This window comes from Peromyscus californicus, unplaced genomic scaffold, assembly GCF_007827085.1.
Source record: "Peromyscus californicus insignis strain IS unplaced genomic scaffold, ASM782708v3 Scaffold_6__1_contigs__length_162567912, whole genome shotgun sequence".
Lineage (NCBI taxonomy): Eukaryota > Metazoa > Chordata > Mammalia > Rodentia > Cricetidae > Peromyscus > Peromyscus californicus.
In genome coordinates, this window is record NW_026294584.1 from 63,260,879 (window position 1) to 63,284,624 (window position 23,746).

The 23,746-nt window shown below is 46.9% G+C and overlaps 1 protein-coding gene and 1 long non-coding RNA gene across 9 annotated transcripts in view; one reads left to right on the forward strand and one right to left on the reverse strand.

The window, feature by feature from the left end:
- The window catches only part of Dpp6 (dipeptidyl peptidase like 6), an 883,656-nt gene that overhangs the window by 247,967 nt on the left and 611,943 nt on the right, over positions 1-23,746 (forward strand). The gene's annotated exons all lie outside the window — the stretch shown is intronic.
- LOC128099962 (uncharacterized) overlaps positions 17,587-23,746 on the reverse strand; it is a 99,172-nt gene continuing 93,012 nt past the window's right edge. For 4 of the 6 annotated variants that reach the window (XR_008214619.1, XR_008214622.1, XR_008214620.1 and 1 more), the window contains one exon: positions 17,587-23,632. This is a non-coding gene — a long non-coding RNA (uncharacterized LOC128099962). The remainder of the gene's footprint in view (positions 23,633-23,746) is intronic. The other 2 variants (XR_008214621.1, XR_008214624.1) reach the window with 2 other exon arrangements.

The window sequence follows — 23,746 nt, forward strand, 5'->3', positions numbered from 1 at the left end:
GCAACTTGACAGGCTTGAGAATCACCTAGAAGATGAGCCTTGGGGAGTCTGTGGGAGATTTTAGTTTGGCAAGAAGACCCTCCCTGAGTGTGGTGGGCACCATTCCACAAGCTGGGGTCCTGGACTGAACGACTGGGGGAAAGTGACCTGAGCACCAGCGTCTCTCTGCTTCCCGACTTCAGATGTGATGCCATCTCCTGCCACCAAGCCTTCCCACTATGACAGACTGTGACCTCATGAGCCAGAATAAACTCTTCCTTCCTAAGGTTGTTTCTCCAGCCACTTTGTCACCTCAATGAGGAAAGTAACTAAGACAAGATGAGGACAAAGACATGCATCAAGTTTAAGACATGGACATATTTGGTGAAAGACAGACATCCTTCCAGTTTTTTTTAATGTCTCCACCCTGCGATTTATGACACAAGAAGGCATCAATAAATCTAGTAGTGAAAGATAAAACTGACCTCCTGAGTACTACTAGTCTGGTCTGGGGACTGATCCATTTTCTCTGGGAAGAGCCAGATGGCAAAAAATTTTGGCTCATGTACCGTATGGTCTCCCCTTCAACTTCTGCCCTCTGTGGAATAATTGAGTCACAGACAAATAGGCATGAATGTGCCTGCTAAACTTGCTTTAAGAATATAGGGCCAACTGGATTCAACCCATGGAAAATGGTGGGCAACTGTCTGACTGAAAGGAATGGAAATTGAAGATTGCCAGGGATGGGTTGAATGGCCAACAGGCCAACCATGACCTGTGCCATCTCTGCATTGAATTGAGAATTCAAAAAGGGTGGGTTGGCTCCTGGATCTGAGCTGGTGGCCCAGTAAGGTAAAGATCTCATGATGGATATGTGGTAGCCATATGTCCTTGCCAGTCAGCCTTGCCTATTGGTGAAGGGTCTCATGGTGGTTGCACCATAGCCAAATGCTGGTCCACTTTGCCTTTGGTTTGCCATGAAGCTGCTGAGAGGTACCAGCCACACCCATGATGCAATAGAAGGGAATCTTTGCAGAACACTAACCAAAAAGGCAGCCAAAGGAAATCAGATCTGTCAGCAATGAAGGATGACTGTGAGAGGCTCTGGAGAGTGCAGGGATCCCAGAGAAATGAGAAACACTTGAGGCCATACAGAGGGCTGAGGAAGAGGGACTCTGTATAAAAACACAGGTTTAAGAGTCCCCAGAGCCCCAGGAAGGTTAGTTTTAAGAGCAGGGACTCAGGTACAAAAGACAAATGATGCCTGGGCACATGAGGTCAGTTTTGGGAAAGTCATGTTTTTGTTCTGATTTCATCCCAGAAATGAGGCATCAACTGAAAGAGACAGGATTTGCCATTTGGAGCATCATTCTTACCAGGGCACATTAGTACATTGCTAATAAGGCAATTTTAAAGCCTCTTCAAATAACGAGCCCCCAATCCTCCCATTTGGCTTCATTAAAAAGCTCTGTGAAGACAGACAGCCAGAAAGTTTCCTGGATATTCCCATCTCTGGCAGGGCTATTCTGCCATGATGATAACTAGATATGGTCCCTACCCTCTCTGTTCCAACTTAGCATGGCTCTTTTGAACACCAGAGCTGTTCTTAAACCATCACACTGGGTCCTGTCCCTCTGGCCCTCCATGAAGCCATGCGATGATCTATTTTGCAGACATTTGCTTTGCCATGGCCACTGGGTCCCTAGTTCTCACAGTGTCAGTGTCTGCTTGCTCTGTTTGGCCAGCCTTGTGTCTCAGTCTCCCATGAAACTTGTTCTTGGTGCCTAGTTTGGGACTGAGCCATGGCCTTGCCTGGGTGCTTGGCCTTTGGGCTTTGTAATGATGGAACAGGGTAGGAGGATAGATGTTGTTACCCCAGGGCTGCCATCACTGCTTCTGCCTCTCTCGGTGCAAGTCCATAGTGTGCTCACTGTAAACTGTCTCCTGGTCTTGCCACTTGGTGTGTTTCTCCACGGTTGTCTCAGTTCCCTGTGGCTGCTGTTTCCATCACTGCATTTCACTAGTACGAACTCTGTGATGCCCTAAACAGACCCACCATCAGCAAGCCGGACACCTCCTCACCTTCAACACCAGCTCATTGCATTTAGACCAGCTACTTCTCTTTTGAGCTTTGAGAAACAGGCACACTCTAAGGTGATTCTCACAAAGTGATGCTAGCTTTCTCACAAACCATCTCTAGTGAAGTGACCTGTTGTTCTTTAGAAACTGGAGCCCACAGATGACAAGACTGTGGTGGAATCTCCGACAAGACACACACATGATGGATCTACCCAGAGCTCTGTCTGTCCATCTCCACAGGAGGTTCACTTCCCCCTGGGCAGATGGTGATTGCAGACACACAGCAAAGCTAACCACTGCTCAACTAGGCTTATACAGCTTCTATGTTCTTGATAAAAGAGAAAATAGAGCCAGCTGTTTTCCAACATCTGCGCACGACATCTCACTCACATTTCCTTCCTTCCTTCCTTCCTTCCTTCCTTCCTTCCTTCCTTCCTCCCTCCCTCCCTCCCTCCCTCTCTCCCTCCCTCCCTCCCTCCTTCCCTCCCTCCCTCCCTCTCTCCCTTTATCCTCTCTCTTTCTCTCTTTCTCTCTTGCTTTCTCTCTCTCTCTTTCTTTCTTAATTTTGAGGTGGAGTCTCATGTAACCCAAACATGTAGCAAACTTTATATGTAGCCAAGAATGATCTTGAACTTCTGATCTTCTTGCCTCCACTTCCTCAGTGCTCGGATTACAGGCACGCACCGCCACACCCAGGTTTTTCAGGGCAGAAGATGGATCCCAGAGCTTGCATGCGACAACCACTCTGCCAGCTGAGCCACATTCCCAGCCTTCCACTTAGCATTTCTGGAAAGCTGCATTGGTCACGTGACTTGGTCATTGGGAGTCAGTCACAGCATCAAGGTGTATGTTCTGGGGACAGGCAGGGGACTCATGTTCTCCAGAGCTCCCTGTGTGATCTCCTTGCACAGACTTCCTCCACAAAGCTCCTTTCCAGTGTGCGTTTAATGCCAGCAACACTGGAAGGTCCAGGCTCCCTCCTGTCTCTATCCCGGGAGGTGTGCAACTCCTGCCTTGGCCTCACAGCACCCATCTCAGTTCTGTCTTTGATCTCTCACCACTCTTATCATGAGTGGCAGTCACTGGAGCATGTCTGCCATTTAGAACAGACACCAATAAAGAAGAAATGGGGGGCATCATAAGGGACAAAGAGATGCCCACCTCACTGAAAATAAATACAACCAGGGTCTCACTGCCAAAGTATCCCTCTGTGAGAAAAAAATAAGCCCAAAAGAAAGTAGGTAAGAAAAGTAGATGGTGCCTTTTGCCACCTGTCATAGAGTTTCTATTGCTGTGGGGAGACACCATGACCATAGCAACTCTTATAAAAGAAAACATTTAACTGGTGTGTCTCACTTACAGTTCCTAGGTTCAGTCTATTATCATCATGGTGGTATGCAGACAGACACAGTGCTGGAGAAGTAGCTGAGAATCTTATATTTTGCAAACAACAGGAAGTTGACTGAGACACTGGGTGGAATCCTGAGCATAGGAGACCTCAAAGCCCACCCCCACAGTGACACACTTCCTCCAACAAGGTCATACCCACTCCAACAAAGCCAGACCTCCTAATACTGCCACTCTCTATGAGATTTTGGGGGCCAATTATATCCAAACTACCACACCACCCTCTCTGTCCCTACTGGTTAGAGGAGCACAGTCTAGACCCCTCATTAGGTGACATTACTGTTGGCCAAGTTTCTCTCCCCAATTTGGTATCTGTTGGGGAATTAACCTTAAAGCATGATTGGGAAGGGCCAAGATTAGGACCAGGCTAGTGATGTAATTGACCCCCTCCCCCATCCTTAGCTCCAGAGTTTCTCAGAGGGGCCTGACCCTGCTGATCCCAGGAAGAATGTGTCCCAGGAAGGGACAAGGGCTGAGGGACTCTTCTGATCTGCCAGAATGAGGACCTCAGGCCGTGATGGCATTTTATTCTACAGACCCCTCTTGGTATCCCATTCACCTGCTGCATCCCGGTAACTTAGTTTTCTTACTTTACAAGCCCTCACTTCTGTCTAAGTCCTTCCCTAATACAGTTGTGGTTATTGATTAGTAACAGCCATTACTGCCTTCTAACACTTTACAATCATGTACAGTACCCCTCGATGAATGTCCTCTCAGGCCAGAGCCCGCTCCAGTCTATGCTGGAGTCAGGAGGGTCCAGCGTGCCCCAGTGCATTTGATGACAAATGTTCTCTACCCTGTCTCTTCAGATTTGGTCACCAGGGCCACCTGATGAGCATTTGGAATGTGGCTGATGCAATTGGGAACTAAACTTCAAACATTACTTCATCTATTTTAAACATATATCACTGTATATAGCTAGTGACTCCCACACTGGGCATCATGGGTTTGGAGGACCAAGATGGGAAATTTATACTCCAGTGAGTCACATGTTGACTCATTCCTTTTGATGTAAGAACCCTGGATGAATCTTTTTGTAAACAATGAGGTCTCAGTCCAGTATTCCCAAGTGAAACAGTCCTTCTGTGAAATCAAGCTCACTGCCTTACCCTGCCAGCATCTGATTCCACATGCAAAGAGTTTCATGGGAGCAGAGAGGAGACACTAGATTCCATCTCAAGGGTGTCGGGAACTGCTTCCTGGGAGAGTGAGCAGCCGTTGTGCCTCTGGAGGGGTTAGGCAGCCCAGGATGGAGGAGAAAGAGAACAGGTCCAGGCAGCAGCCATCTAGAGGAAGCTCAAAGCAGCCAGATGGGTGCAGGGCTTCAAATACAGTCTGTGATGGTGCAAAATGCTTAGAAAGGCACCTAGGATGGACTGTGTATCTTTGTAGCTCTTACAGTAGCTTCACGCTTCGGATGACCTTGTCAAGGTGAGGATAAGTGCTGAGAGACATGGATGCAGACATCTCAGAGGTGTGCAAAGTCTTCTTTAGGCATGTTTGGTTTTGTTTTCTCTGACTTAATTATTCTGACTTCCATCTGAAGAATGGACCATTGTATTTGGCTGGGGCAGGGTCATCTAGAGAGAACGAACTGAAGATCTTGCTGAATGGAACCTGTCTGCCTCCTAACACAAGCAGCAGAGTGGGACATCAGTTGGACATTCAGAAGATCGTCATGTGTCCTTGTGAGTGAACTTCTGTCCCCCCCTCCAGTCCTCCATTTTCTGAACACTAACATCATTGGAAAGAAGTATCAGTGGAAACCATGGAAAAGGGGGGTAAGCAGAAAAGGTTTCTTGAAAGTTGGGTGAAACAATTAGGATTTGGTGCTGGGTTAGTGGAAGGTGACGTGAGTAGGTAAATGGAGGCTTGTGGAAGCACCCAGGGATGCTGACAGGGTGCTTCCACAGAAGAGACAACTTCCATGGAAGAAATGGTCATACAGTGAGACACCGATGCAATGGTCTGCATTTTGATGTCATTATTCACTGTTGATGTGAAGGGAGGCTGGGAGCATCAGGGTGCTTACGGTGCAGACTGCAGGATAGCAGGGGGGAAAAACAGGTAGAGTCACTGCTGTGGACTTCAAGGGAAGCTCCTTCTAGAACTCAAGAAGTGTGCGTGCTGGCCTCGGAAGGCAAAAGCCACACAGAGTGTCAGTAGCCAGGGCAGCTCCAGCAAGAGCACAGGCTGAGAAGTTAGAATGCAACCTGAGAGCCTGAGGTGAAGACACAGGAGACATAAAGGAGACATACTCCTGAGTCCTCAGTGCTCTGGAACATGGGCAGCCCCTCCTGACTGCAGCATGGTCACATAGAAGGGCAGATACCAGCAAACAACAGAGTCAGTCATGAAGTACAGAGGACATCCTGTCTGACAAGGTCTGTGAGAACTTAGTAAATCAGGCCACTGAGGACTTCCCTTACGTCTCTTAAGACGAAGTTACCCAGTGAGAATCACCAAAATAGCAATAAAGTTTCATCTCCCCTGTACATACACAGTGCAGGTGTACACACACACACACACACACACACACACCTCCCTTTAAGAAATAGAAAACAAATGAAAACCAAAGGTCAGCCAAGGTGGCAGCAGCTGCTCCCCACCAGTGTCAGGTGAGCGTCCTGTGGGCAGTAAGCGGGACCTTATTGCTGGCCAGAGGATGTGCTGGGCAGTCAGAGCCCAGGGTCCAAACTACAAACTACGTCCAGTGGAAGAAATGCTTGCCACATGTTCACCTTTTCCCTTTACAATGTGAGACAAGGACAGGGTCACTTCTCAAAAATAGTTGTGGCATATTTATCAATCTATCACATTCCTATTTCTGCAATGAAAATGTTCCGGGAAAGTTGAGGTGTCTTCTGGGACCAATTGCATAACATACTGGTATCTAGATGATTCCTTGTGATAGTCACACCCTCAGAATTTCACCCTGCTTCTGCAGTTATATCTCTGAGAGTTCCTTCTCCTCAATGACATAGTTAATGAATGTGGTCACCCAAAAGTCTTAAATAAAATAGACAAATCCAGTCTCTTCAATAAAATCCCCCTTTAAAAAAAAGGCATCCCTCCCTTGAGCCCTTGGTTAAACAGAAAACCAAGCTGACCAGCACATGGTTTTCTTCAAGTGTTTTTGTTAATTGAGGGCATGGGAAATGGCAGTGTTCATTCATACAATTTCTAATAGGTAAATTATCCATGGGTCAGTCTTAGCATTGATGAATAATATCTTTTGCAAGGACAGTATATTATTAAGTCACTCATTCATGGAGCCCTCCTCTCTGAATCCTGGACTCTGGGATGCCCAAGTATCACATGTACACATTTTGCTATACAGTCCATCAAGAACCACAGAGTATAAAACACAGCTTATATATGTGTCTGCATGTCATTGTATTTGAGGGTTTTACCCTGAGAGGCTGAAATAGAACAAACCTCTCACACAGGGCTTAGCCCAGGTTCACTAATCAACAGGCCACTTGTACTGGTTGCATCTTTTTAAAGATGGGATACTGGGAATGAAACCAGAGCCTTATGAGTGCTGAGGAAGTGCTCTGCCACTGAGCCATGTTCCAGCCCACTGGTTTCATTTATGACCCTTGAATTTTATCTGAGGATGGAAAAGAGAGACCAAAGGCATGCTGTTGGCCTTCTGTGTGCTGACCACTATGATCCCTTGCCTTGCTTTATTCCCCAAAGATTTTATTTTTATTTATATGTGGGTGCTGGCAGAAGCCAGTAGAGGGCATTGGGACCCTGGAGCTGGAGTTGTAGATGGCTGAGAACTGACTAAGGCCCCTGCTGGGAACTGAACTCAGGTCTTCTGAAAGAGCATCGAGTGCTCCTAACTATGGAGCCATCTCTCTAGACCTGTGGGCTTCTCCCCTGAATTCTCCAGCTGTGGCTGCTCACCCTTTACTAACTGAGACCTGGCAGGATCTACTTTATGGAACTTTCCAAACCTAGAATAAATTGCCAGGAATTACACAGTGAGCCCGTGACACCCACCGCCAGCTGGGTGGTGAGCAAGACTCTGACAGGCTTGCTGTGACCTGCCCACTCCCGACACCATCTCGCTCCCTCCACATGGAAACATTCTTCCACGCTTCTTTGGTTCTGATGGTAGGCCTGCCTGTGTTATGCTGGGTACTCTGGTAAGCTCAGCTGTAGCATCTGGTCAATCAAGCAGCAAGTAAGAGGGTCCTCCCTTGTAACGCTAAACCAGATTACTAGGGGAAGGGGGAGGATTCATATTTTTCTCCAACTCTATTTTTTCGTCCATGGAAAAAGTCAAGTTGGCAAAATTAGCCTAAAACCTCAATCATTAAAAACAGAAAAAGTCAATATTCTCAAGCAGACAAAGCATTACCCTTGACAGTTTCCATCCACCTGCCTGATCGGCGAGTGGGATGTGTGGTTTGCGAGTGTGGCCAGCAGAGGGCAGAGTTTACTGCTGAGATCCCGATTTTAAGGGTTGTGTAGAAATGCCGCAAGGCTAAGCAAGCAGGAGGCTTTGGGGGCGGGAGCGGGGAAGGAAAAAGAAAAAAATGATTCCGGTGTCAACAGAGGGGATCATCACATCTGGGAGAAGCTTCAGCATGCCCCCTTTGCACAGAGGGGCAGCCCTTCCCCGTCTCCTCTGATTCTGTCCCTCCCTCCGCGGTCTCTAGGAGGCTCTTTCGCAGCAGCTCCATGGTGTCTGATTACATCACCACAAACAAGACCAGTCCAGAAGCCTGGCCTCCAGCCCATGCTCAGGGAACACCCTGAGCTGTGCCACCCCGCTAGGGGACCCTCACAAATGGCATTCAGGACCGTTTTTCTGAACGATGACAGGCCTCTGTGGGTCTCCCAGCCTTGGATCACTCGTGCGTGACTAAGTTGGGTCGTTATAGCGGAGTCACTCCAGCAGCCGAGTTAGCAGTGGACTTCCAGCAGGTGTTTCTTCCCCAGCATCAGGGACCTTCAGCAGGCTCTTGTCTACTAGTTTAGGATTCCGGTGCATGTAAGGGCTGCCAGGTGGTAGTGAGTCCACTGTGAATCTAACAGTCGTAACAGGCGCTGCTACTCCCGAGTGGGCTGTCTGAGCACTCAGCAAGGAGCTGCAGGGACCGGCCTTCCTTTTTATGGTCCGATTAGAGACTCCTGTGAAAAGGCCGCTGGTCAGCTCGTGTCCCTGGTCTGTACAATCTGCCTGGCACGGGACAACCATAAGGCCAAGCGGGGTGGTGTTTCTCATGATCTGTACTGTGTGGGGTGCCCACTGTTGCATATTTTAATTATGTGGTTTAGGTAACACTAAACACATCAGAAATGTAACGGACCAAGACTAAGCAAGACAGTGGAGAGGAAAGGGTCTCTGCCAACAGGATATTAATCATATGGCGAGGTCTCAGTAATTTTTTGTTTTACTTTGCTTAATTTTTATTTCACATGCATGGGTGTTTTGCCTGCATGTATGTATGTACACTACTTGCATGTCTGCTGCCTGCAGAGACCAGAAGAGGGCATCAGATTCCCTGGGACTGGAGTTACAGACTCTCTTGAACTTCCTTCCATGTGAGTGTAGAATTGGAACCCAGGTCCTCTGGAGAAGCAGCCAGTGTTCTTAACTGTGGGGCCTTCACTCCAGTCCTGTGGCCTTGGTACTTGTGACCTGTACCCTGCACTGAGTAAAGACAGGGTACTCAGACCAATGGGTGGGCGGACAGACACAGCAATAGACAGACACTTGTGCAGCTCCTACTGACTTGAGCAGTTGCCAAGTGCAGACTCCTGTAGCTTTTGCTCCCACCTGTGATGCGGTATTTTTAGCACCTATTTCAGGCTTTAGAGAAAATAGGAAAAAAAAAAAAAAAGGTTAAATCTCTTAAAATGCCAACTTGTACCTGGAAATTAGCATAAGAGAGAAGAGTTTTCACAAGTCAGTGGGAACATCATTTATCCCCCTATGTGAAGAGTAGAAAGTCAGCTTCTCTTACCTGACTCCAGGAACTAAAGACTAAACTCTTTAAAATATCAGGAGAAAAGAGGAACAGTTTCTGCAGAATGAGGCTATGATAGAGCACCTTAATTAGGACACAAAATGTTCACATCAGAAAGGAAAAAGTGAATTATATTTTCTGCATGGCAGAAGACAAATGAGAAATCTATAAATTTTAGGAGGCCCTGAGTCTTATGAATCTGGTGGCCTTGATATCTGGTGACCTTTGATCTGGTGCCCCTGGTATCCAGAGTTTCTGTATCCTGGGTCTGAAGGCCTTGATCTGGTGACCGTACATCTGGTGGCCCTGGTGTCTAGTGGCTCTGGGTCTGGTGGCCCTGGTGTTTAGAAGCCCTAATGTCTAGTGGTGCTGGATCTCGAAGTGTAGGTCTGGTGGCCCTGGTGTCTGGTGAACCTTCTGTGGCTGTCAGTGTCATACACTGGTGGGTTCATTCCAGTAAGCCTGCAGAGGCTGAGGATGCCTGGAGCCTCATGGGGCAGGCTTTTCACTCCGCAGGATGGCCAGCATACCTGAGCCCTGCCCTAAATGCCAGCAGAGCACCTCCCTGTGATTCCTGAGAAATCCTTCCCTCTTTTGAATGTTTCTGAGGAGGAGATGGAAGATGAAGTTGAGAGATGAAATGTGTGGGTCCCTCCTCCCTCAAAGCCTCATTGCAGAAGCTTTTCTCTGGTTGAGGCTTTGGGCAGTGACTGCTTCATCCTTGCTTCCCTCAGGCATCAGAAATCCACTTGCCCTGAGCAGGGTCCTGTGTATCAACTTCTCCCTACCAAAGCATCATATTTTAATTGACTTTTGGCAGCCAGATGAGAAGTGTGCTGAAAGGCAGAAAGGTCAACTGCTTCTGTGAATGCTGCAGACATTCTAGCACCTTACTGAAAAATAAAATAAAAACCTGCTAATGCCCTGGGAAAGTATTGAAAACCAAGAACAATTAAAAAATAAAGTATTTCTTACTACACATCTCAACTGTCTGGACACACACCCATGCACACCGTTTCTAAATATCCATTAGCCCTGCATAGACCTCCCACCCTGAGAAGAGATTGAGATCCCAGGGCATGTGAATATTCTCTTACCTGATGAGTGATGGGAAGATGTCTAAGGGATAAATGTCCCTAAGGTCATTTAATGACAGAACTGTAAAGGGGTGTCTTGTGACAGTGCTGAAGACACTAGAAACCACTGTAAGATGTACATGAGGAAGATCTGGAGGCTAGACGTATTTAGGGACTTTTTGTTGTTGTTTTTAAAATATCTAGCCAACTCCTAAAAAAAATGAGTGGTTGTCATAGCAACCTTGGTTTCACATGGCACAGGGAAGTACATTCAAAGGGTTGGATGAGAGAGCCAGAGGAAACCACCTGGTTTAGAATTTAATTTGGGAGAATGAAATTCACCCAAAATGATTTATTAAACATGATTTATTTTCCTTCCAAGATGGTTATAGTTTTTTTTTAAAGGTTTTCTTTTGTTTTTGAAATTCAGACTTCTGTGGATGGATTCCAATGGAAATGCACAGAGACCTTTCTGGTCAAAGAACCTGCCCTATTGCACAGGCACACTCTTCAAACCCCCTCCACCCTGTGGAGGGTTCTGAGGGAGTGGTCCTCACACAGATAGGTGTGATTGAGCACCTGTTCCCAGCTCCTTGGTGATTAGAACAGGGTTTGAATGTCCTCTGCTCCCTTCATGATTACCCTAAGGAGTCCTGTGTCTTCCACTGCCTGTCTGGATACCCTAAGGAGTCCTGTGTCTTCCACTCCCTGTCCGGTTACCCTAGGAGTCCTGTGTCTTCTACTCCTTGCCTGGTTACCCTAGGAGTCCTTGCATCCTCTGATCCCTGAGTGGTTATTCTAGGAGTCCTTGGGAAAATGAAGCCCCAAGGAAATAAAGAGCTAGAAGATACTGATATACGAGTTTCTCTTGGAAAAGCAAGGGAAGTATGTGGACATGGCCAGGCTTCCTGATGTCCTGGCCACCATTCAGTGCCCTTGGATATCTGTTCACTGGTCTGCTCTGTCTTATGGCACCACACAGTCACACAGCCACATGGCCCTTCAGAGTTAACAGCAAAAGACCTGGGGAAACCCTGATGGGTAGCCACAGCCTGGCAGTCAGGGGACACAGATGGGCACCCCGATAGGATCACCCTGTGACCATCTTACAACAGCACCTAAACCAAGCTGGAAGTCAAGAGCTATAAGTTATAAGGAAACCTGCAAGTAGGTGGGTGGGGCAAGCTAAGGAGTGGCCATCCAGGAGAAGGCAGTAGAAAAAGACTTTGTTCAGAGGAGTACAGCAAGGGGAGGTGACCCGGGGAGAAGCAGAGTATCCATGCCCCATCACTCTGGTCTTGCTCCCAGGTTCCTACTCAACTTCATTACAGGTCCAAGGTCTTGGTACAAGGTGGCCATGTGTAAGGCGTACTTCCATGCTCTGCATCTAGGTACATGTGGCCATGCAGAAGCTGCTCTCACTTGTGTCCCAGGTCTTGGTGCTCATAGTCATGTATCAAGCTGTTTTCCCAAGTCCCATATCCTCTGATTGCCTTCCATTGGGAAATATTATTGATATATCCATGCCACGGCTGACGGATGAAGCTAAGTGGTCAGAAGATGGGAGCAACTCCAGAACAGGCTGCAGAGGTGGCATGGGACCTGCCACCACCTCGTGTCAGCAGCTCCTACAGAAAGATGCCACAAGCCAGTGTGGCTGGTGAGGAATGATAGGGTCTTTGTCCTCTGTTTTTAAAATGTCTCAAACTAAATCCCTGTCCTCAGGGGATTGACATGTGCCTGGGTCTTGGAAACACTGAATGTGTGGTGCTCAGGGTTTTGAGCTGTTGCTTAGGGAATTATTATTTTTTAAAAAAAGGAATTTATGATGGTGATTTGGGACAATTTAACATTACAAAGACCTTGATGATGAGATGTTGAAGTCCAGACCCATCATGTTGAGATCAGACAGCAGGATGCAGGGTGAATCCCATCTCCTGATGCCTCCATGTCAGGGAGGAGTGACTCGAGACAACTTGGGGTATTTGTGACTCTGTCCTGCTTCTACCTATGGTGTTGTCTATTGGACCCCTCTATTTCCATTGCTCATCTCATTGCCACGACAGCCCCTGACAACAGCAACTTAAGGTGAGAAGGATCCATATTCAGGAACTGTCAATCCACTGTGACAGGGAAGCGTGGTGGCAGTCTGCGGTGGCAGGAGCATGGACTTGAGGCTTCTCACATCTTGGTGGCTAGGAAACAGAAAGAATAGGACTACAAGCAGGGTTGGGTTAAAACCCCCAGAGGCCCTGCCCCTAATACTCACCTCCAAAACCAGACTCTACAACCTCCCAAAATAGTCACCAACTGAGCCGTGTGTTTCAACACATGAGCCTGGGGGAGACCTTGCAGATCCAGACCATAATAGCATCGGATTCCTGACCTGAGTGTTGGGACACATAGGACATCCCATAAGCTATCAATAAGGACACGAAGCTGCAGTGTTCTGTGGCTTGGAAACAGCACCTTTTGGCAGCCATGTGGCCATTGGTCCTGCCACCACCTTTCTATGTCCTAGGTCGCAAGATGCCAGAGGAGAAAGCAGTTGCCAGTTGAGGTGGAGAGGCCAGTGAAGGCTGCTAGGAGGGGTGAGCTTTGAGTCATGGTCTATGTAAAGGTTTAGTCAGGCGAGAGTGAAAATATGGACATGTCAGGAGCCAAGTGGTGATGCCACACTATCTGTGGAGTGCTCACAGGTTGTTACCTGTGCTCTGTTTGCTACTTAGACCCACACCAAACCTTCTGGATGTGCCTTTCTGTGCTGGATGCTAACTGTGAAGGGAATGTGTCTCTCTTCCTTCTAGACTGCTGTAGAATACCACAGTTTCTCGTTAGCAAGAAAGCTGGCGTGCTGTGTGTCCTGGAGGTGATTTGCTATATGGAATGAAAAATGAGGGGTTGCTTTTAATGTCATTCCTGAAGGTTTCCTGGAGGAAGATCTCCTGGGGCATCCCCCTATTGCTTTACATTAGAGATGCACTTGGTGACCTTTCCCTGGGAATAGACTCTTGTGCTGCAGGGCCTGTTCAGAGCACGCCAACCCTCCTAGGCCTTGTCCATATGCTCAGACTTACTGGGTACACAGAAACAACAGCCCAGAGAATAATGGGTTTACTCTTCCAGGAAAGAAGGTGCTAGTAGGAATGGGACTCAGTCGTGCTGAAGTCTTGTCTAGAGGTCCATAGGCCAGCTCAACATATCAAACGCAAGGGCTTGAGTTCATATTCCCAGAACTTACATAAAATCTTGGAGGGTACGGCAGCCTCTTCCAGTGTGTGGGAGGTAGAGATGGGAATCCATGGAACATGTTGGCTAGCTAAATTAGCAGAAAATAGCAAGCCCTGGATTCAAATGAGAGACCCAGCTTTGATATATAAGGTGGGGAGTGATGGAGAAACACACCTATCATCAACCTCTGGCCTTTACACACCTGTACCCGCACATGTGATTATACATGAACACATGTACATATGCCACTCAGGTAAGCATGCAGAAAGACAAACAAATTTCCCAGTCTGGCTTTGGACATCTGTGAATGAATAAATAAGGAGTGTCACGTGTGTATAAAAGTGTTCCATGTCATCAGCCATCAGGAAAATGCAAAGAAAACTAGGATGGGGCAGCAAGCCTGTCACTCCCGTCAGAAAGGCTGTCATCAAAAGAATAATAGCAGATGCTGGTTAGGAAGTGGGGAAAGCGGGGCTCTCAGGCTCTGTTGGTGGGAATGTAAATGAGTGTAGCTATTATGGAGAGCAGGTTCCACGAAAAACTAAAAATAGATCTACCATCTGACTCAGCTATCACACATCTTAGTATGTATGAAAAAAAATAAAATCAGCATGCTGATGAGATGTCCATATATCCGTGTTTATTGAAGTTCTGGTCATGGTGGCCAACTCACAGAATTAGCTTAAATGTCCATCAGCAGATGAAGAGACAAGGGAAGTACAGTGTAGATACCCAACAGGGTATCACTAAGCCTCGAAGGAATGAAGTCCTGTGATTTGCAGTTGTTCCAAGAAGAAACAGCAGATGTTATGTTAAGTGAAAAGAGCCAGACACAGAAAGGAAAGGAGTGAACAGCCTCCTTGTGGAAACTGAGAAAGTGCTGACCTAAATGTGACCTAGGATGCTGTGCTGGTAAGTTTTCCGTCAACTTGACACATGAGTCTAGAGTCATTTAGGAGGAGGGAATGTCATCTGAGAAATTGCCTCCATCAGACTGGCCTTTAGGTAAACCTATGGGCATTTTCTCATTTGATGTTTGTTGTGGGAGCACTGTGTGAAGTGCCACCCATAGGTAGGTGGTCCTTGGTTGTATATGAAAGCAAACTGAGCAAGTCATAGGGAACAAGCCAGAAAGCAGTGTTCTTCCATGTCTGCTGCTTTCAGTTCCTGCCTGTAGTTTCCTCTCTGAGTTCCTGCCCTAACTTCCTTCAATGGCTGATTGTGAGCAGGACATGTGAGCAGAGCAAACCCTTTCCTTCCCAAGTCACTTTTGTCATGATGTTTATCACAGCAACAGGAAACAAACTGATATAGAGAGTGATTGACAGAGGCTGAGGGGGAATGAGACAGGGGATAAGGGAAAGCTGGATCTAATCAGTAGACTCTGCATGTATGGAAATAACACTCTAAATGTTATTAACATGTACAATGTACATATGCTATGAAACACAAAATCTCTGAATAACTCGCTTTCAGTACATGCCCTGCATCTGCTTGGGCTGCAGAACTCTGTAGTGCATCCCTGTCTGTCTCCTCTTTTTTTTTTCTTCAAGACAGATTTTCTCTGTGTAACAGTCCTAGCTGTACTGAACTCACTTTGTAAACCAGGCTGGCCTCGAACTCACAGAGATCCACCTGCCTCTGCCTCCCAAGTGCTGGGATTAAAGGCATGTACCACCACCACCTAACCCGTCTGTCTCCTCTATACAGGTCCCCCAAACAGTGCTCTTGCCTGGTCAGGCTTGATGTCCCTTGTAGTTTAGGCTTGTAGAGGTGGATCTCTGGAAAGCCAGAAAATGGATCCACCTGAGTTGGAGGGAAGAATAGGTTGGGGCTTTGGAGTAACACTGTAGGGTGCTACTCTGAGTTATTACAGTGTCAGCAAGTCACATAAAGTCAGTAACACAGACATCCTTGGAATGTGCTGCAGCATCGTAAGTTAATAATTTAGATTGTAGATGTAGGAGCTTCTGTAGCCCAGGCTGGGCTCAAACTTGCTGTGTAGCTGAGGATGGCCTTGAACTCTTAGTCTTCCTGCTTCCACTGCCAGCATGCTAGGATATCAGACCAATGGGCTCATAGGCAAACTTAGTTTTTCAACTGTTTGCACTCCACAGTTGATTGAATCTGCAGCTGCAGAGCCTACAAACTTGCCAAGCTTGGTGTTATAGAACACAAGGGAATGGAAACAGGCAGAGACTGCTTTGACATATAGAAGTGACTTATGGAAGAAAGAGTATATTTAGGCTTGTGGTGCCAAAAGGGAGGTCTCTCATGCTGAGGAAGCATTGCACCAGATGGCCAGAGTAGGAAGCCAAGAGATCACATCTTCAACCACATGCAGAAAACAGAGTAAACCAGAAGTGGGGTGAGGTTACAAACTCTCAAAGTCCACTCACACTGACATACTTCCTCCAGCAAGGCTCTGCCTCCTAAATGTTCAAAAACTCCCCAAACAGTGCCACCAGCTGAAGTCTATGTGTTCAAATACCCGAGCATACAGAGAATCTTTTTTATTCAAACCATCACAGGGACCAAGATCTCTGCTCTTCCTTCTTCTGCAAGTTATAAGATGTCTCTACAGGGTTGGAACAATCAGTGGGTGAGACTGGACTTGCTTGTGGAGAGATTGATCCCATTGCCATTTACTGTAGAGAAGGCCCATGTTAACATTGACGGAAGGGGGCTGTCATGAGACTGTGCAGGTGGCAGTGAGTAGGAGGGACGTGAGCAGAGAAGAGGGTAGCAAACACAGAGGCACTGGAGAAGCACTGTGTATCGAGAACAATACAGGGGAACACCAGAGATCCTCCCTAAAAGCCAATGCCCATTCTTCTCCATGGTTTTTCCTCTAGCCATTCTTAAACAAAAACAAGAGAGAATTAGGCTCTCTAGTAAGAAAATCCCTTTGTGCTGTAGACCTTTATACTTTTAATCCATACTTATGAATACACACACACATACATAGAGGGAGTGATGCTCGGCCAGGTAATGACCAGAGGGCTTCTTTGTGTAGAAGTTGAATCTCTGATGGGCTAAGCCCAGTGTTGGTTCAACAGACATTTGTGGAGCTCTCAGATCTGTGGGTAAAACACCTGTTTTTAAATGGCTTCTTGTAATCTTCATTGTGATAGGTTAGAGGACAGAGTTATGTGTCCTTTATTCCTTCCTGGTCACTTTGGGGGACACACCTTTGAAAGTACATGGAGCCCTTCATGGAATAGATCTTACACCAGCACCATGGACTGAATGGAATACCTAGCCACATAGAACAGTAGAGCCTGCTTCTCATTGACCTCTCCTGGGGAAAGCAGCCCTCCCACCCCATGACCAACACCAGTTTCTGGACATGTCATTGGAATAGTGACCTTGGGCTCCAGAGTTGGAATCTCATTCTGACTCACCCAACAAGGACCCCAATCAGTGGATGCTGTCTTGTGACATCTCTGAGGCCCTGCCTGGTTTGCAAGAGCTGGTACTTTGAGAACTCCATCCTTCAAGGGCCGTTGACTTTTTAATTACATTGTTGGGAGACTTGATTACTGCTCAGGCAGTTTGCCCAGACTGCTCCTTTCAGCTAAACTCTGAGTAGAAGCCTTGGAGATGCTGTCTGAGATGGGAGGACAATGGGGCAATGGACCTTTCATCACCAGGTGCACAAAACCACGACAGCTTGAACTGAGCCTCAGCTGAGTTATCTGGGAGGCATGACCACCAGAAAAAATGACATGGTTAGGAGTTTAGTGAGCATCAGTTATGCCTGGAGTCATACATTCATTTCCAGGTAACGCATTCCTTTTTTTTTTTTTTTTTTATAAAATTATGTTCTCTTCTAGAGAGGTCTTGGTCTGTGTGAACACAAGAGCCATTCACTATCCATGGGTATTTAAATTCTATACAGTTGAGAGTAAAGTTTGAATGTGCTTCTCTGTGTTGGGGAAATCGCTCTATCAGTAAAGTCCCTGCCACACAAACAGGAGGACCTGAGTTCAGATCCCAAGAACCCATGTAAAAAGCCAGACATGAAGGCAAGTGCTTGTAAACCCAGCCTGCACTGGAGAATAGGCAGATGCCTGAAGGTCTTTGGCCAGCAAACCTAGTGCAGTCAATGAGTTTCAAGTTCAGTAAGGCATTCTGTTTGAAAAAGTAAAGGTGAAGACCGACGGGTGGAAGACACCAGAACTCCACCTTGGACCTCCACACACATGCACAAACATGTGCACACACTACACAATACAACAGCACTTATACCATGAAATACACATACACACAGGGACATACACACACACACACACTGATTGGAGGAAATGGTGTTCTTCTGATACCAGATACATTTGAATGTCCAAGGGCCACTTGTAGTCCCCAATCACAGTGCCACCAGCATGGTGAAGAGCCAACTCTTCTCTCTCAGCAGACCCCTGGACACCAGATCTAGACAGTGACCATTTAGGGCAATGTCAAAACTGAAAGCCACAGGGAGGGAGCTGTGGTTGAAAGGCAAGTGCTCTTAGACGGCTCAGGGAAACGGAGCTTGGGTTTCCAAAGCACGGCTTCTGAGAGCTGAGCTTGGACTAACTGAAGGGCTGTGAAGAGTGGGCCTTGGCTCATGGGTGCCAGTGTTTCTGCCAGACTGTTTAAAAAGCAGAGTGTGTATCTCCAGGAATTGTGATTTTTCATTCCCTCAAGATGTTCAAACAGACCGATGTCCAATTCCTGCAGAGGCTGTGGAGGAGGCTCCTGTTTAGATAGATGTGGTAAAGGCTCACAGGAAGAACTTGGAGTTTAGAGCCAGATGCATTAGCCCCGAATCCCAGTTCTAGCACCTTCTAAATGTATGAATTTGCTTAACTCCACCCCCTCCAGCGTCTTCTCCATAAGCATTTGTCGTGCTAGCATGCTGGGTACCGTAGGGGATAACCAACACCTGGTCTTTCAGCCATGTTTTCGTCAGTGTTCATCACTCACCATGTTGTCAGTGGCATCCCATGAGCAGTTCTCACCCCAGACAAGTCTCACACACCCTAATATTCACCCCATCCAAGAAATGGAAATGGAAGGTGGTGAGAGCCACCTTCTCATGGAGAGCCGGATTAATCATCTGCAGCTTGTTTTGTTTTTTTTTTTATTTTTTTCTATACAATTTTACTCATGAAGTTTCAACCATTCTTAGCTTGGTTATTAAGGGTTACAATTTCAAAACAGAGATCCCTCATACTGGGTGATCCTAAACCCCATTCAATTTCAGGTATTACAATGCTGCCCTGAAGGTTTAGGGCAATGGTTTTTATTCATGAGGATCTTGAGTAAGTCTCAGATCACCTAGGCGTAAGTCTCAGAAGAAAGTATTTCAGCTTCATGCTTCTTGCAGCATTGCCTCTGACCACGCAGGGCTCACAGCTGCAGGGGACTGTGAAGTCAGGACATGGTGCAACCTTAGGAGTGGGTTGAGGCGACACTGAGGAGAAGCGGGGTGTTCTGGAAGTCTCAAGTCAGGTTCTCTCTAGGATGGGTAGGCAAGGTGCGTCACAGACCCTTGTGGCTCTCAGCAGTATTCAGGAGTTTTATTGCTTGTCCCTAAAGTGACACAGAACAGGGGCTACCCTTGTGCCGGAAGGAAGTCTCTCCAGATCCCTCCCTATGCTCATCTGGCTCTCTCCTTTGCATTGTGATTTTACTTGCAATATAATTTCAGTTTTCAGAATAGTTGTGTAAATAGTACAATGCATATTCTGAGGTCTCCCCCACAGAGTGCCACCCAGGTTTATGTGCTGCATTTCCTTATTTTCTTCTGCATGCATGTTGGGAAATCCTTTTGTTTTGACTAAGCACTTTGAATTTAATTATAGAAATTATTCTCCTTTGCCATAAATGCTAAAATATGGACTTGACCAATAAAAAGGACATTTGATTACTGAGGCCCAGTTCCAGAACTAGAGAATTTCTAATGGGCAGATTACTACCCACTCTAGAATCCATATTCTAATTTTACTTATTTTTACAGTGTGCTATGAACCGTGTTACCCCATCCCAGGATCTGATCCAGGTTGCCCAGTGTTTAGTTGTCATTATTTCTCTTTAATCTCCTTTGATCTGGAATATTTCTTTGCTGTGTTATGACCTTTATATTTTTTAAAGGGAGCAGACCAGATTTTCTGTGGAAACCTTTCACGCTGCTTTCTGTTTCCTCAAAAGAAGTATCATTAGAATGATTAAAATAATATATAAACACAGCATATTCCCATACATACTGTGTTACGTCTTATGGATACATTTGTATCTACAAATACAAGCATACGTGCACTTTATATATGCGGTGTGGGGCTTCCTGACTGAGAAAGAGGCTGCTTGTATCATCATGGATACATTGTCACGTTCAGGGCTGGTTAGTGTGCCCAAATGCCCAGCATGTTCTAGAATCAGGTCAGTAAGCAGTGGTTCCCGTTTGCTGCAACTCTGTCATTTGCTTTGCTGCTATGGCCATGCAGTTGACAGTCTTCATCCTGGAGAGCAGCCAGCCTTGGTGGAGATCTCTGCTGGGCGTGATTCTCTTGCTGCAGAGTGTGTTAAATAGCCCATGGGGTTCGATATTCAGAGAGCTGCATGCTTTTGTGCCTGTCATCTCCATATTAGGGTGTATGGCGTGCCTTAGCTACCCAAGCATATGGTGGGAAAGAAAGGGTGTGTCACCCACTGCTTGCTAACGTGGGTTGGTCGGACAGGAGCAGCATTGAAGGTTAAGCTGAGAGCCTGTCTCAGGTAGGGCTTCTTCTATTCTGTGGCAAGAGTCTCTTCCTGTAGAAATCCTGCACTAGGGAGGGAGGATCTAAGGTACAGACTCCTCTGTGTACTTCCATTGTTTTCTCTAAGTCAGAGGCAGTCCTGATGAAGTGACAGGGTAAAGAAGCCCCAGACAGGACTGTGTACTCAGTGCTCTTCCAAGAGGACCCCCAACCTGAGCAGGACCAATGTGAGGGGTGCCGTATGTAGGGGGAAATTATTCAGTTCCTCCTGGGTTTGTAGCCTGTCCTGAGTGTGACCTCTGGCAACATGCAATAGTATCTGAAAGGCCGATATGGGGAGGGCAGGTTGATGTAGATAAGCTAGGAGCTTGGAGTACCTGACTGTCTGGGCTGGGGAAGCTGGCTGCGGCTGCCAGGTGTTCACCAAAAAGGCTGTGGAGATCCAACCTCAACTCAGCTCTGAAGCCTTAGGCTGGACACAGGGGAAGGACAGCTGCTGGGAGATGTTGCTAGGTGACCTGTGATGCTCAGGCAATGGCTGAGCTGGTACGGACTTCACAAGTGGTGGCAGAGCCTTTTAAATGACCCTTAAGGATTGTCAATATGGAGAACAGAAACACAGTGGGCGTCTAAATGCACCATCATATGCACACAGAGTCCTCAGCTGTGGTAGCCATTCAATGGCATGCATGATAGTGAAAAGTTGTAAATAATTTCACAGCCCATTTTTACAGATAAGAAAAAAATCCCCCAGAGACATTGTGCAACTTGATAAAGGTCTGCTGTGATCAGCCTCCAAAACTCCTCTATAGAAAATGATGCTAACAATAGACCAACAGTAGGTATTTCCATGAGAATAGCCATATGCCCACTGAACAAGCTGGCAACATGAAGCTACCTGTGTGGCTGAGATGCTATGGGACAATCCTCTATGCCTCTGGGTGAGGAATTAAAATGCTATCTCTTGGTGTTTTGTTCTACCTGAAAACACAATATTATGTCATCATTAAAACCATTTTTCAAGAGAATTCTTCACTTTGTAAGGAAATTAATATCACAGCTCACATTAAGGGAACATGGTGGGTCAGTAAACACTAACACTAGACAGAGTCTTGTAAATTAGATCGGCATTGCTATGTGAGAAATTATGATTAAGTAATAATTTCTACTTTATTCTTCTGACTTAATTTATTTATATCTTTAAATTAGCTTACAATTTGTATTATTTTTTCCATTGAGGTGATAGAATACTCTGACAAAAAACATTGTAAGGAAGAAAGGGTTTCTTCTGGCTTATGGTTCCAGAGGGAAAAAGTCCACGCTGGCAGGGAAGGCATGAGAGCTGGAGCCTGAGGCCAGCCTGGCAGTCAAGATGCAGTGAGACCACATTTGAGCTTCACACAAGAAGGAGAGAGAGAGAGAGAGAGAGAGAGAGAGAGAGAGAGAGAGAGAGAGAGAGAGAGACAGAGAGAGAGACAGAGAGAGAGAACAGGAAGTGAGACCTGGCTACAGATATTCTAAGTCCACCCCCAGTGACAAACTTCCTCCAGCAAGGCCCCACCTCCAAAACATCCCATAACCTCCCTAAACAATACCACCAACTGGGGACCATATGTCCCCACATAAGCCTATGGGGGCACGGGGGAGCATTTTTATTCAAACCACAACACAAGGGACAGGTTTCTCTATGGCATTTGCATAGAGACTTAGTTTCTGTGTCCCCTCCTCCTCTTCCCTGTCTCTCCACTCTGCATGCCCCGTTAGCCTTTACAACTAACTGTTCCCCCTTTGACTTCCATATCACATATGGCCCATCCCCTCTCCTTTTAGACCTCTTTTTCTTCTCCCATGGGAGAGGAAGAACCCCTTTCTGGCTTCCTGTCATCTACACACTCCCACAGGAATACCCACTGCCACAGAAGCTAAGCTCCACATAAGAACAGAGAGCACTGGTATTTGCCCACAGTAAGCTGTGTTTATAACAATGGATCGTGGGGAGTGGGCATAGTTAAGTAGCAAGACCATTAAAGGTCAAATTTGGATTATACCATGTGCCCCTCCGTTAGTGGCTCATGGATGGGACAGAATTGCCTCACCTGTGGTAGCGGCATGTTCCCACATTGCATGGCATGCTCTGGGCAGTTCAGACTTTCCCTGCCTGCCACTCAGCCTTCTGGCTAGTTTGCCCAACAGTGTGACCCACTCATGGCATTTCTCCATGTGACTCCAGGTCGCCATGCCCCACCTCCCCATGTCAGTGTAGCACCGGGTACCTGGGTCATCCGGCTGCATTGAACATGCATCTCAGAGGCTGCAGACATGCCTGTCAGGTCACCCCATATCTCCTGTTCTAGAAACACTCTTAACTATGCCTTAGGACAGCAAACACAGCACTGGAAACCCTGAAGCGTGACTGGGTGAGGGGCCCACGTGCACATGAGGTCACATGGCTGCCGTCTGAACCTGACTGCCTGGACAGATGGATTCCTTCTGATGCTGTGGTCCCAGGCTTCTGTCAGTAGGAATGATCTGTGAAGGAGGGGGCAGAGGACAGTGAGGCTGAAGGAGACAGAGTTGCTATCCCCCTGTGAGGTCCAAAGGTGCACTTGGTCACTTCAGCTTTTCACTGGATGCATCCCAAAGTGCCTACCCCCACACCATCCCATGCACTAGACCCCACTTCTGGAAGGGAGTATCCTTAAATAATTCACTTTTTTTTTTTAAATCAACGTAGTGTTCAAGCTTGGGCAAGTGATAGAAAGACCTTGTTCATATATCATCCTGGAGGCAGCATGGCTTCCACAGAGGGCCCTGCCTCCTGGGGCCATTTTGCTCCTTTGAGGTTAGCCCCACCTGCCAGTGTGAGCAGTGCGGAGGTGCTAAGAGGGAAGGAAGCTGTGGCTGCAACCCTCCCACATGCCAGGCTCCAACCTAGGAGGACAGAAGATGGCCTTGTCCCATGCAGCTTCCCTCACCTTCCGTGAAGGGAGCTGAGGATGCTTGATGGAGGAAAGACCCACTTGTAAACATCTGCAAACACAGCAGAGCAGGACTGTGCCCAGCTTCAGACTTGCCCTGCAAATGATGGTTCCAGCGCTCATTCTGATATCCGGAGACAGTTGAGACTATGGATCTGAGAGAGAATGGCAAGACAGAGGATCATATTTTGCACAAACTAAAAACTGTTAATAAAATAGTGGTTTGATCTGTTGAAAGACAGAACTCATTCAGCCCAGAAGACAGCAGG